The 13092-nt window shown below is 35.2% G+C and overlaps 1 protein-coding gene across 1 annotated transcript in view; it reads left to right on the forward strand.

Moving 5' to 3' along the window:
* The first annotated feature begins 1012 nt into the window (after nucleotides 1-1012).
* Nucleotides 1013-13092, forward strand: part of LOC149795158 (NACHT domain- and WD repeat-containing protein 1-like) — a 73048-nt gene continuing 60968 nt past the window's right edge. Inside the window, 1 exon segment of the mRNA XM_089963763.1 lies at nucleotides 1013-1403. The gene's annotated coding sequence lies outside the window, so the exon portion shown is untranslated.

Genomic DNA, 13092 nt, shown 5'->3' on the forward strand with positions numbered 1-13092 from the left:
AATATTAGTCCCCCAAAGGTCACACGACCTTTTGGACTGGATTTTCCATTGCCCCCCTACACACACACACACACACACACACACACACACACACACATCCATACTTATTTAAATATGTAACTAGTCATGAAAAATGTTATTTTATGTTTAAAATTCACTCTATTCCCCCCCCCCCCAAAAAAAAAAATCAATTTGTATTTAAAGATTCATTGTAGAAGTTAAACGAACAGATTCAACTAAAAAATACACACATAATTAAACTATGCAAACGTAGTGGCTTGCAAATACACAATTACGAACATTATCACATGATTAAAAATCGTAAAAGTACAATGACAATGAATTGGACAAGACATTTCACATACGTAGACCCAAATTTGCCATCGTGTAATGAATGGCAGAACAGTATGTTATTCGTTCGGCTAACATTAATGAACAGCACATGCCCTGATCTACATGAGTGTCGCGGTGGTTCTTCCCCGGGTTTTCCCGGGTTCTTCCTCCTCCATTAATACTGGCCGCCATGCATAGCCTATCCTGTGCTGAAAAATGGCGTTAAACCCCACAACAACAACAACAACATGACTGTCGTGCGGCAGCAGATACTGGCACACGCTAATCTCAGTTATATGCAAGTTTTACATGGCATAATACGGTATAGCATGCATATGTGCATATAAGACGATTACAAATAGTCAAATTAATTATTTACATACATTTTCGTAAATTTAATATGCCTATTATAACACATGGAGTCATACTAATAAAGCTAAAATCTACCCGAACCGAAGCAATATAACACACCCCTATCTTGTATCTAAACAAAACTAGCCGTAGCAACATTGTATGTATACACGGACTCGTTTCTAAACAAAACCAGCCATGCAAACAATGTATGTATACACGAATCGAAGTTTTCTTTAGTTCTGTTTGTACGATAAGCAGTTGACATGTACGCAGGGATATAGAAATTGGTATAGTTTGAAATAGCCGTGACGGTTCAGTAGTTACCCGATATACCCGTATTTATGTTGAAACTACATCTTTCTATTGGTGTCTGTGGTAATTTGTAGTTGATAAAAACTCATTCTTAAACGGACATTACTTAAGTGCAAGACATATCGATGACCAGCTAATTTGTTTTCAAATGACAGATGTCCACAGTGGTTGTTAAAATTAATGATCATATAGGTATATTCTGCCATGTTTAATAATACTCAGTATTGCACAATTAAGCGCAAGAGACTTGACCTGTCATGTGGATATAAGGGACTGAATTTTAAGGGACGTTTGTAGATCCCCAGCTATCTAGGGTTTCCAAACATGGGGTCGGGCTCAAGCAAGAAGTCGGCGGCGCAAGCTCCTGCGTCTAATATGAAAGGGAATGAGGAGAAAAAATCAAGGTATGTTTTATCGATCATAGCTTCATTTGAACATATTACAGTCATAACTTTGTCTAAATAGAGAAGTTATTTTTAATATCTCATTTAGTATTTATTACTTACTTTGTGTAGATAGAAATTGAGCCTACCTAATGTGCTTCATGATAGAATATAATATGTGTGCACAGAAGAATATGTATGTATGTATGTATGTATGTATGTATGTAGAGAATGAAAAACTTCATAATAGTGCACGACCTTCTTATTCGTCTATATCTAAATCGAACTCAGATAATGGTCGAACGATGGCAACGTACAAATAGGACAATACAGTACATCTCCTGGAAGTTTTGTCTCTCAGTCTGAAAGAATTCACAGAATTTTCTTGTTCTATTCTAGATTAAAAAAACCAGTAATATTGTAAAAGTTTTTTGTGTGGGCAAAAGCAGGACTGGAAGATTAATCGAGTTACCTATTTTCTTGTGCAGAACAATTTCATGACGTGAACTTCTATTTTGAAATTGACTTAAAGTAACATCGATGTTGACCATAATATCATTTACGTTTCTATGCAGAGTAGATTCGCGTTTTCACAAGTATTTGATAATACAAATATACAGTTGCGGTTCTGATGAAAGCGACATCGTTTACTAAAAAATATCTTCGCAAAAATGAGTCCATTTGGTAACGTAGGAATCACGATTAGTTCGCGATGATAACTTGTGAAAACTTTCATTAAATTGAAGATAATATATTAAATTTTGGCTTTGCTACTTTTCACACGTCAACAGCAGTAACACCGCGACCAAAAATGATAATGACAATGATGATCCCCCCACCTCGTCAAACATAGAAACATACTTCTAGATTATCTAGTGCTGTATAAACCGTCAAGCTATCGAAGACCTTGCGGGTCAACGATGGGATGTACATTATTACAAGTTTAATTAATACTCTGAGACGTATGGTTTTATTTACATGATTTCGCTAGATATGATTTTATATGTTTTTGCTCAGAGTTTTCCCCACCCTTTTAAATATTATTTCTTTATACTCATAGAAGTATTATATATATATATATATATATATATATATATATATATATATATATATATATATATATATATATATATATATATGTTTGTATGTGTAGGTATGTTCAAGACTACTAGGTTATGGGGGTGGGTAGGTAAAAATTATATCTAACATCGGTAAAATGTATTAGATTTATTAATTCCTTAAATTCTATTTCCCATAATAAGACCCCATTATTATTAATTTATTTTAAAAATATGCCAAAAAAGTAAACCCTTTCTGAAAATTTAAGCCGTTCAGTGATTTAGCGGATAAAATCTTAAGAAATTCCCCTTGAATTCCGGACAGTTTCTTTCAGTTTCGACCCTTTCATACAGAACTACATCCGCAAACAAGAATCAACATAAAAATTAAAATTGTTTTGTACAACCACACTAACCACTTACAAAACCATATCCTCATTATAGTCTAAAAGAAGTGGAATCAATGCCACGCTTCACTACATTTATATGTCCTCATCGTAATCTGTACGAAAAGGAAGTAATGACACTCTCCATTTTCATAGTCATATCCTTCTTGAAGTCCTTAGGCAGGTGAAGTCAAGACAAGCTGCACTTTTATAGCCATACCATTCTTGTGGTCCATAGGAAGTTGAACCAATGAAAAGTGCCATGTTCAAAGCAATATCATCCTTGCAGTCATTAAGGACATGAAACAATCACAAGCTCCACTTTCATAGCCAAGTTCTTACTGAAGCCCATAGAAAATGAAATAATGACAAACATCATGTCCGTCTTGTAGTCTACAGGAAGATGATGTAACGGAAAGCTTCATATTATTCTTGTTGTGTTTTGCAAAATGGAGTAATGACAAGTTACATATTCTTCTTGTAGACTGTAGGAAGACGAAGTAAAAACAAGCTCCATGTTATTATTGTAGTCTTTGGGAAGATGAAGTAATGACAAACTCCATATTATTCTTGTAATCTATAGGAAGATAATGTAGCGGCAAGCTCCATATTGTTCTTGTAGTATATAGAAAGATAAAGTAATGGCAAGCTCAATGTTGTTCTTGTAATCTATAGAAAAATGAAATAATCACAATCTGCATGTTCGTCTTGTAGTCTACAGGAAGATGAAGCAATGACAAACTCCATATTGTTCTTATAGACTACAGGAAGATGTAGTAATGACAAACTCCATGTTCTTCTTGTAGTCTGCAGGAAGATAAAGCAATAGCAAGATCCATGTTCTTTTCGTAGTCTACATGAAGATGAAGTAATGGCAAACTCCATATTGTTCTTGTAGACTACAGGAAGATGAAGTAATGACAAACTCCATGTTCTTCTTGTAGTCTACAGAAATATGAAATAATAACAAGATTCATATTCTTCTTGTAGTCTACAGGAAGATGAAATAACAGCAAGCTTCAAATTCTTCTTGCATTCTACAGGAAGATGAAATAATAACAAGCTTCATGTTCTTCTTGCAGTCTTCAGTAAGATGAAATAAAATAGCAAGCTGCATGTTCTTCTTGTAGTCTATAGAAAGATGAAGTAATGGCAAACTCCAAGTACTTATTGTAGTCTTCAGGAAGATGAAGTAATGACAAACTCCATGTTCTTCTTGTAGTCTACAGGAAGATGAAATAATAACAAGCTTCATGTTCTCCTTGTAGTCTACTGGAAGATGAAGTAATGACAAACTCAATGTTCGTCTTCTAGTCTACAGGAAGATGAAAGAATAACAAGCTTCTTGTTCTTTTTGTAATCTACAGGAAGATGAAATAATAACAAGCTTCTTGTTCTTCTTGTATTCTACAGGAAGATGAAATAATAGCAAGCTTCATGTTCTTCTTGTAGTCTACAGGAAGATGAAGTAATGACAAACCCCATGTTCTTCTTGTAGTCTACAGGAAGATGAAATAATAACAAGCTTCATGTTCTTCTTGTAGTCTACAGGAAGATGAAATAATAACAAGCTTCATGTTCTTCTTGTATTCTGCAGGAAGATGAAATAATAACAAGCTTCTTGTTCTTCTTGTAGTCTACAGGAAGGTGAAGTAATGACAAACGCCATGTTCTTCTTGTAGTCTACAGAACGATGAAATAATAACAAGTTTCATCTTCTTCTTGTATTCTACAGGAAGATGAAGTAATGACAAACTCCTTGTTCTTCTTGTATTCTACAGGACGATGAAATAATAACAAACTTCATATTCTTCTTGTATTCTACAGGAAGATGAAATAATAACAAGCTTCATGTTCTTCTTATAGTCTATAGGAAGATGACATAATAGCAAGGTTTTTGTTCTTCTTGTAGTCTACATGAAGATGAAATAATAACAAGCTTCATGTTCTTCTTCTATTCTACTGGAAGATGAAATAATAACAAGCTTCTTGTTCTTCTTGTAATATATAGGAAGATGAAATAATAGCAAGCATCTTGTTCTTCTTGTAGTCTCCAGGAAGATGAAGTAATGACAAAATCCATGTTCTTCTTGTAGTCTACAGGAGGATGAACTAATCACAAACTCCATGTTAGCAGCAGAGAGGGCGAACAGACCACTTAATCCGTCACGTACGTTTTTTAGACAAAACAAATAGTGACCCTTCATAGAGGTAACTTACATACCGCGTCACTGATTGACCCAGACAAACAAGGGATGCGGTCCACACCCTCTCTGCTGCTATTAATTAAAAAATTGTTATATTAAAAATAATGGTACATCCAGAATCTCATACTGCAAGAATAGCACGAGAGAGACTAGAAGCAATTAAAAAATTTCTTCCCGTGCGAGATTCATTCAGAAAAAATCTACAAGCGCAGCAAGAAGCACAAGTTGAGTACGAAGAAGACACTAAAAAACTGTTTAAACCCGTCACTACAGATACTGAAAAAGTTACAACTGTCATCAAAGAAGATCTTCTTCCGGTATCAAAACAAACAGCAGAACAAACTGAAAAAAATAGCAAGAAGAACTAAACAGACAAGGAAGATTTTACGAGATCTTCCAACTGATATAGCTGCGGCCCAACCTCCACCTGTTGGTGAGGAAATACTTGAAAGTATTGAAAAACTTCGTACTGAAGTCGCCGACGTGAGAAAAGAACATACACCTGAACCCGAACCAGTAAGAGAAAATATAAAATTAATTGCAAGATTTAAGGAAGGGTTTGCCGAAGATATTAGAAATACTGAAAGAGAAAAATTACCCGAAAAAATATTATATTGTATAATTAACAAATCTAATATTTTAAACCCCCCTCATGAAAGGACAAGTGATGATAAACTTAATAAATGGATATATCGCATATATGCAAACAAAAGACAGGTTAGAAGTAATGATTTAGAATATAGAAATCTTTATGAAGAAGTAAAAGTACTTCATGGAGAGAGAGAGAGAGAGAGAGAGAGAGAGAGAACTCTCCCAGTATCAACTTCCTTCACGTCTGCAACGAACAGAACAAAAACAACATTTTTCACCGCTGTCGAAAATTAAAAATATATTTGAAATGACGCCATCTAAGAAATCAGAAGAAGGAGCAACGGGAAGTGGCCTGGGAAATAATTTTGTTTGTCCTGATAATATTATTAATGATGTGTCACGGTTAGAAGTTCTCATAGGAGGAAAACGTGCCGGAAATAATTCACCAGAAATAATTAATGAAGCAGCTGGTATTTGTCGGCGATTATTTCAAAGTGGTATCATGGATATCGGAGTTTACCGAGAACTTATCGATGAACTTGTTGATGATTATAGTGACTAATTGTTAGATAAATGGTAAATAAAATAAGATGATAGTACACAATAATCATCGTAAATCCGTACAGGTCAGAGCGGTAAACTCACGATTACTAATCTACAGAGCTATTTACGGAGATGGGCTTGGTGATGTTATTCAGGGATTATTTACAAAGATGGCTCCAAAAGTAACACCTGTTGCAAAACAATTATCGATGAAAGCTATTGATATTGTTCGTGAAAAAGTTCCTGGAGCAATTGTCAATGTTGCTAGTAAGGCGTTCTCGGCGATCAAAGATAGACAGCACGATTAATGCTACAAAAACAATAACCGGTAAAATTACCAAGTACTGAAGTGATGTCCGCAGACGTAAGTAAAATAATAAATCAGGCTGCAAATCAAAAACTAGCGGAATTATCTGAAGAAGCAGAAAGAAATATAACATCAAATTTAATAGCAGGAAGCGGTCTTCGTCGACGATGATTTAGATCACCATTTGGAAAAATGGTAAGTATAATAAAATGTTTAAAGGTTTGTCCGACTCAGCATTTGATATGGATGAACCGGTCATCAAAAATGAATCGGTACGTGATTATCAATTTTATTCCTATGACGCAAGACAACCAAATCAGCGGGGGAGAATCGAATTACAGGTTCATGATACAAGTAGATATTTCTTGCCCGCTGAGGCGTTTATTGAAGTAGAAGGTAGACTTGTAACGAATGTCGCAGCTAATACGCCATATGGTGCCAATTTGCGTGTTGATTTTGTCAACAATGGGATTATGGTACTGTTTAGTAGCGCCACATACATGATTGATGGAAAAAATATTGAATCAATTCAGAATGATGTTGATGTTGCTACAACAATAATTGGTCTAGCGAGATATTGTGATGATTACACAAGATCAGCTGGTCCAACAATGATGTTTGCAAGGATATTACTGACAACGCTGATCATGTGGAATATACTAAAATACGAGCACTACGAGATGCTGCAGTTGATCCACAACCGGTTGATTTTGAACACGCAGCCAGACCAGGTGCTGCTTTTGATATTATAGGAAGTGTTAATGCGACTTACAACTAAGGGTTTGCAACACGCCGAGCAGCGTTGTCAGGAAATGATAGAAATTTTCGTGTGCAATTCCATTATCTCACACCTTTGGATTTTGCAGAAATGTTAGAAAGGTCATCTTTGGAGCTAAACACACAGTTGTGCTGCTCGTAAGAAAAGGTGATGATAATGATGCAATCTGGCGAGGTGCTGGTGTTGCTGATGGTAAAGTAAATATATCAAAGCTTTCATTGTGGATGCCAGTAATGATTCCATCTATTACTGAAGAACAAAAATTACTCTCTTTTACGGATCAAGGCGGTAAATCATTGCTATCATGGTTAACAGTAACCACAGATGCTACTCAAAGTTCTGTTAATGGTTTATTTACATGGAATATAGCATCACAGCAAGGTGTTTCTGCGCCGCGACATATTTTTATTGCGCTGCAAGATAATGCTCGGACGAATAATCAAGAACGTTCACATATAATATTTGACGACCTTGGAGTTAATGAAGTTTCCTTACGGATAAATGGACATCAAGAACCAGCTGAAGATATATTGTTAAATTTTGATCAAAATCACGTAGCGCGTGCATATCATCATTTAATGTCATTCATGGGACGTGATCAAAATGTGGATACCGGTTTGCAAATATCACAGTTAGATTTTACAAATCTATATCCTATTTATTAATTTTCACTGGAACATCTTGATTTGTCCAAACAATCTGTCGTTGATATACACTTTCGAGCTCGTCTTACTAACCCTCCTCCTGATATACCTGGTCCACCCCTTATTCGCGGCACCTACAGAGCAATCGCGTTTATACTCAGCGATAAGGCCATGTTACTTGAAGGTGGTAGTGGTCGAATGAGAGTCGTTGATGCACTAGTGGAAAATCTTTGATCATGTTATTTAGAAAAATATATTTATATAAAAAATGACGTATAGTTATGTTAATGTTACTCTGAATCCCGGTCAGGTCAAAAAGTTTCAATCAAAAAACGCTAACAAATGCGGAACTAAAATATCACTAAAACAGATTGGTGGTGGTCCAAACAAATTATCGTTGACAAATAATCAGATTAAACATTTCAATAAAGCCCTAGAATTAAAAACCGGAGTTCAATTCCATCTTTCTCCGAGCGCCATCAAGGACATGGTTAAAACAGGTGGTATATTTCCACTTCTCGCGGCTATTCCAGCGTTAATAGCTGCTGCCCCTCCAGCCGTAGCAAAAGCAGCCGCATTAGGTGCTGTTGGAACAGCTGCTGGAATGGCTCTAAAGAAAGCAGTAGGAAAGGGGTACAAAAACAAAGGGACGCGGCCTAAGATTACCGGGATCTCGTTGGGGAAGAGGTCTGAGGCTTCCACGTTAGATGTTTCAGCATCAAATTTTGATTTACATGATGCTGCTAAACGATTAAAAATAAAAGCCTTTAGAGGTGTTTTTATGCGAGATCAATTACCGAAACAACTCGAAACAGGTATCATTAATCTCGACTCGAATTCAGGACCCGGTACTCATTGGGTATTGTACGCGGTTGATCCACGTGGAATCGTTTATTTTGATTCGTACGGGTTAGCTCCACCGCGTGAATTTATCAAGTATGTCGCAGCTGACAAACTCCATGTTCTTCTTGTAGTCTACATGAAGATGAAGTAATAACAAATTCCATGTTCTTCTTGTAGTCTACAGGAAGATGAAGCAATAGCAAGATCCATGTTCTTTTCGTAGTCTACATGAAGATTAAATAATAACAAGCTTCATATTCTTCTTGTATTCTACAGGAAGATGAAATAATAAAAAGCTTCTTGTTCTTCTTGTATTCTACAGGAAGATGAAAAAATATAAGCTTCATATTCTTCTTGTAGTCTACAGGAAGATGAAATAATAGCAAGCTTCATATACTTCTTGCAGTCTATGGGATGATGAAATAATAGAAAGCTTCATAGTCCTCTTGTAGTCTACAGGAGGATGAAGTAATGACAAACTTCATGATCTTGTAGTCTACAGGAAGATGAAATAATGACAAACTCCATGTTCTTCGTGTAGTCTATAGAAATATGAAATTATAGCAAGCTTCGTATTCGTCTTGTAGTCTACAGGAAGATGAAATAACAGCAAGCTTCATATTCTTCTTGTAGTCTACAGGAGGATGAAGTAATGACAAACTCCATGTCCTTGTAGTCTACAGGAAGATGAAATAATGACAAACTCCATGTTCTTCTTGTAGTCTACAGGAAGATGAAATAACAACAAGCTTCATGTTCTTCTTGTAGTCTACTGGAAGATGAAGTAATGACAAGTATCTCGTTCTTCTTGTAGTCTACAGGAAGATGAAATAATAACAAGCTTCACGTTCTTCTTGTATTCTACAGGAAGATGAAATAATAACAAGCTTCTTGTTCATCTTATAGTCTATAGGAAGATGAAATAATAGCAAGCATCTTGTTCATCTTGTAGTCTACAGGAAGATGAAGTAATGACAAACTCCACGTTCTTCTTGTAGTCTACAGGACGATGAATTAATAACAAGGTTCATGTTCTTCTTGTATTCTACAGGAAGATGAAATAGTAACAAGCTTCTTGTTCATCTTGTAGTCTATAGGAAGATGAAATAATATCAAGCATCTTGTTCTTCTTGTAGTCTACAGTAAGATGAAGTAATGAAATGGTCTTCTTGTAGTCTATAGGAAGATGAAATAATCGCAAGCTTCATATTCCTCTTGTAGCCTATAGGAAGATGAAATAATAGCAAGCTTCATATTCTTCTTGTAGTCTACAGGAAGATGAAGTAATGACAAACTCAATGTCCTTCTTGTAGTCTACAGGAAGATGAATAAATGACAAACTCCATTTTCTTCTTGTAGACCACAAGAAGATGAAATAATGACAAACTCCATGTTCTTCTTGTATTCTACAGGAAGATGAAATAATAACAAGCTTCATGTTCTTCCTGTAGTCTTCAGGAAGATGAAATAATGGCAAGCTACATATTCTTCTTGTAGCCGATAGGAAGATGAAGTAATGACAAACACCACGTTCTTCATGTAGTCTACAGGAAGATGACGTAATGACAAACTCCATGTTCTTCTTGTATTCTACACGAAGATGAAATAATAACAAGCTTCTTGTTCTTCTTGTAATCTACAGGACGATAAAATAATACAAGCTTCATATTCTTCTTGTAGTCTATAGGATGATGAAATAATGGCAAGCTTTATATTCTTCGTGTAGTCTACAGGAAGATGAAGTAATGACAAACTCCATGTTCTTCTTGTCGTCTACAAAACGATGAAGTAATGACAAACACCATGTTCTTGTAGTCTACAGGAAGATGAAATAATGACAGACTCCATGTTCTACTTGTATTCTACAGGAAGATGAAATAATAACAAGCTTCATGTTCTTGCAGTCTTCAGGAAGATGAAATAATAGCAAGCTGCATGTTCTTCTTTTAGTCTATAGGAAGATGAAGTAATGACAAACTCCATGTTCTTCTTGTAGTCTACAGGAAGATGAAGTAATAAGAAACTCCATGTTCTTCTTGTAGTCTACAGGAAGATGAAGCAATAGCAAGATCCATGTTCTTTTCGTAGTCTACATGAAGATTAAATAATAACAAGCTTCATATATTTCTTGTAGCCTACATGAAGATGAAATAATAGGAAGCTTCATATTCTTCTTGTATTCTACAGGAAGATGAAATAATAAAAAGCTTCATGTTCTTCTTGTAGTCTACAGGAAGATGAAGTAATGACAAATTCCATGTTCTTGTTGTAGTCTACAGGAGGATGAAGTAATGACAAACTCCATGTTCTTCTTGTAGTCTACAGGAAGATGAAATAATAACAAGCTTCTTGTACTTGTATTCTACAGGAAGATGAAATAATAGCAGGCTTCATATTCTTCTTGTAGTCTACAGGAAGATGAAGTAATGACAAACTCCATGTTCTTCTTGTAGTCTACAGGAAGATCAAAAAAATGACAAGCTTCATGTTCTTCTTGTATTAGGCAGGAATTTGAAATGATAATAAGCTTCTTATACTTTTTGTAGTCTATAGGAGGATGAAATAATAGCAATCTTCTTCTTCTTCTTGTAGTCTACAGGAAGATGAAATAATAACAAGCTTCATGTTCTTCTTGTAGTCTTCTGGAAGATGAAGTAATGACAAACTCTATGTTCGTCTTCCAGTCTACAGGAAGATGAAATAATAACAAGCGTCTTGTTCTTCTTTTGTTCTACAGGAAGATGAAATAATAGCAAGATTCATGTTCTTCTTGTCCTCTACAAGAAGATGACGTAATGACAAACTCCACGTTCTTCTTGTAGTCTACAGGAAGATGAAATAATAACAAGCTTCTTGTTCTTCTTTTATTCTACAGGGTGATGAAATAATAGCAAGCTTCAGGTTCTTCTTGTCGTCTACAGGAAGATGAAGTAATGACAAACTCCACGTTCTTCTTGTAGTCTACAGGAGGATGAAGTAATGACAAACTTCATGTTCTTCTTGTATTCTACAGGAAGATGAAATAATAACAAGCTTCATGTTCTTGTTGTATACTGCAGGAAGATGAAATAATAATAAGGTTCTTGTTCTTCTTGTAGTCTATAGGAGGATGAAATAATAGCAAGCTTCTTGTTCTTCTTGTAGTCTACAGGAAGGTGAAGTAATGACAGACTCCTTGTTCTTCTTGTAGTCTACCGGACGATGAAATAATTACAAGCTTCATATTCTTCTTGTATTCTACAGGAAGATGAAATCATAAGAAGCTTCATGTTCTTCTTGTAATCTATAGGAAGATGACATAATAGCAAGCTTCTTGTTCTTCTTGTAGTCTACAGGAAGATTAAATAATAACAAGCTTCTTGTTCTTCTTCTATTCTACAGGAAGATGAAATAATAACAAGCTTCTTGTTCTTCTTGTAATCTATAGGAATATGAAGTAATAGCAAGCATCTTGTTCTTCTTGTAGTCTACAGGAAGATGAAATAATAACAAGCTTCATGTTCTTCTTGTATTCTACAGGAAGATGAAATAATAACAAGCTTCTTTTTCTTCTTGTAGTCTATAGGAAGATGAAATAATCGCAAGCTTCATATTTTTCTTGTAGTCTATAGGAAGATGAAATAATAACAAGCTTCATATTGTTCTTGTAGTCTACAGGAAGATGAATAAATGACAAACTCCATGTTCTTCTTGTAGTCTACAAGAAGATGAAATAATGACAAACTCCATGTCCTTCTTGTATTCTGCAGGAAGATTAAATAATAAGAAGTTTCATGTTCTTGTTGCAGTCTTCAGGAAGATGAAATAATGGCAAGCTGCATGTTCTACTTGTAGTCTGCAGGAAGATGAAGTAATTACAAACTCCACGTTCTTCTTGTAATCTACAGGAAAATGAAATAATAACAAGCTTCTTGTTCTTGTATTCTACAGGAAGATGAAATAGTAGCAGGCTTCATATTCTTCTTGTAGTCTACAGGAAGATGAAGTAATGACAAACTCCATGTTCTTCTTGTAGTCTACAGGAAGATCAAAATAATGACAAGCTTCATGTTCTTCTTGTATTAGGCAGGAAGTTGAAATAATAATAAGCTTCTTGTTCTTTTTGTAGTCTATAGGAGGATGAAGTAATGACAAACTCCATGTTCTTGTTGTAGTCTACAGGAGGATGAAGTAATGACAAACTCCATGTTCTTCTTGTAGTCTACAGGAAGATGAAATAATAACAAGCTTCTTGTTCTTGTGTTCTACAGGAAGATGAAATAATAGCAGGCTTCATATTCTTATTGTAGTCTACAGGAAGATGAAGTAATGACAAACTCCATGTTCTTCTTGTAGTCTACAGAAGATGAAATA

Source organism: Sinohyriopsis cumingii, chromosome 7, assembly GCF_028554795.1.
Source record: "Sinohyriopsis cumingii isolate HCF-2022 chromosome 7, ASM2855479v2, whole genome shotgun sequence".
Classification (NCBI taxonomy): domain Eukaryota; kingdom Metazoa; phylum Mollusca; class Bivalvia; order Unionida; family Unionidae; genus Sinohyriopsis; species Sinohyriopsis cumingii.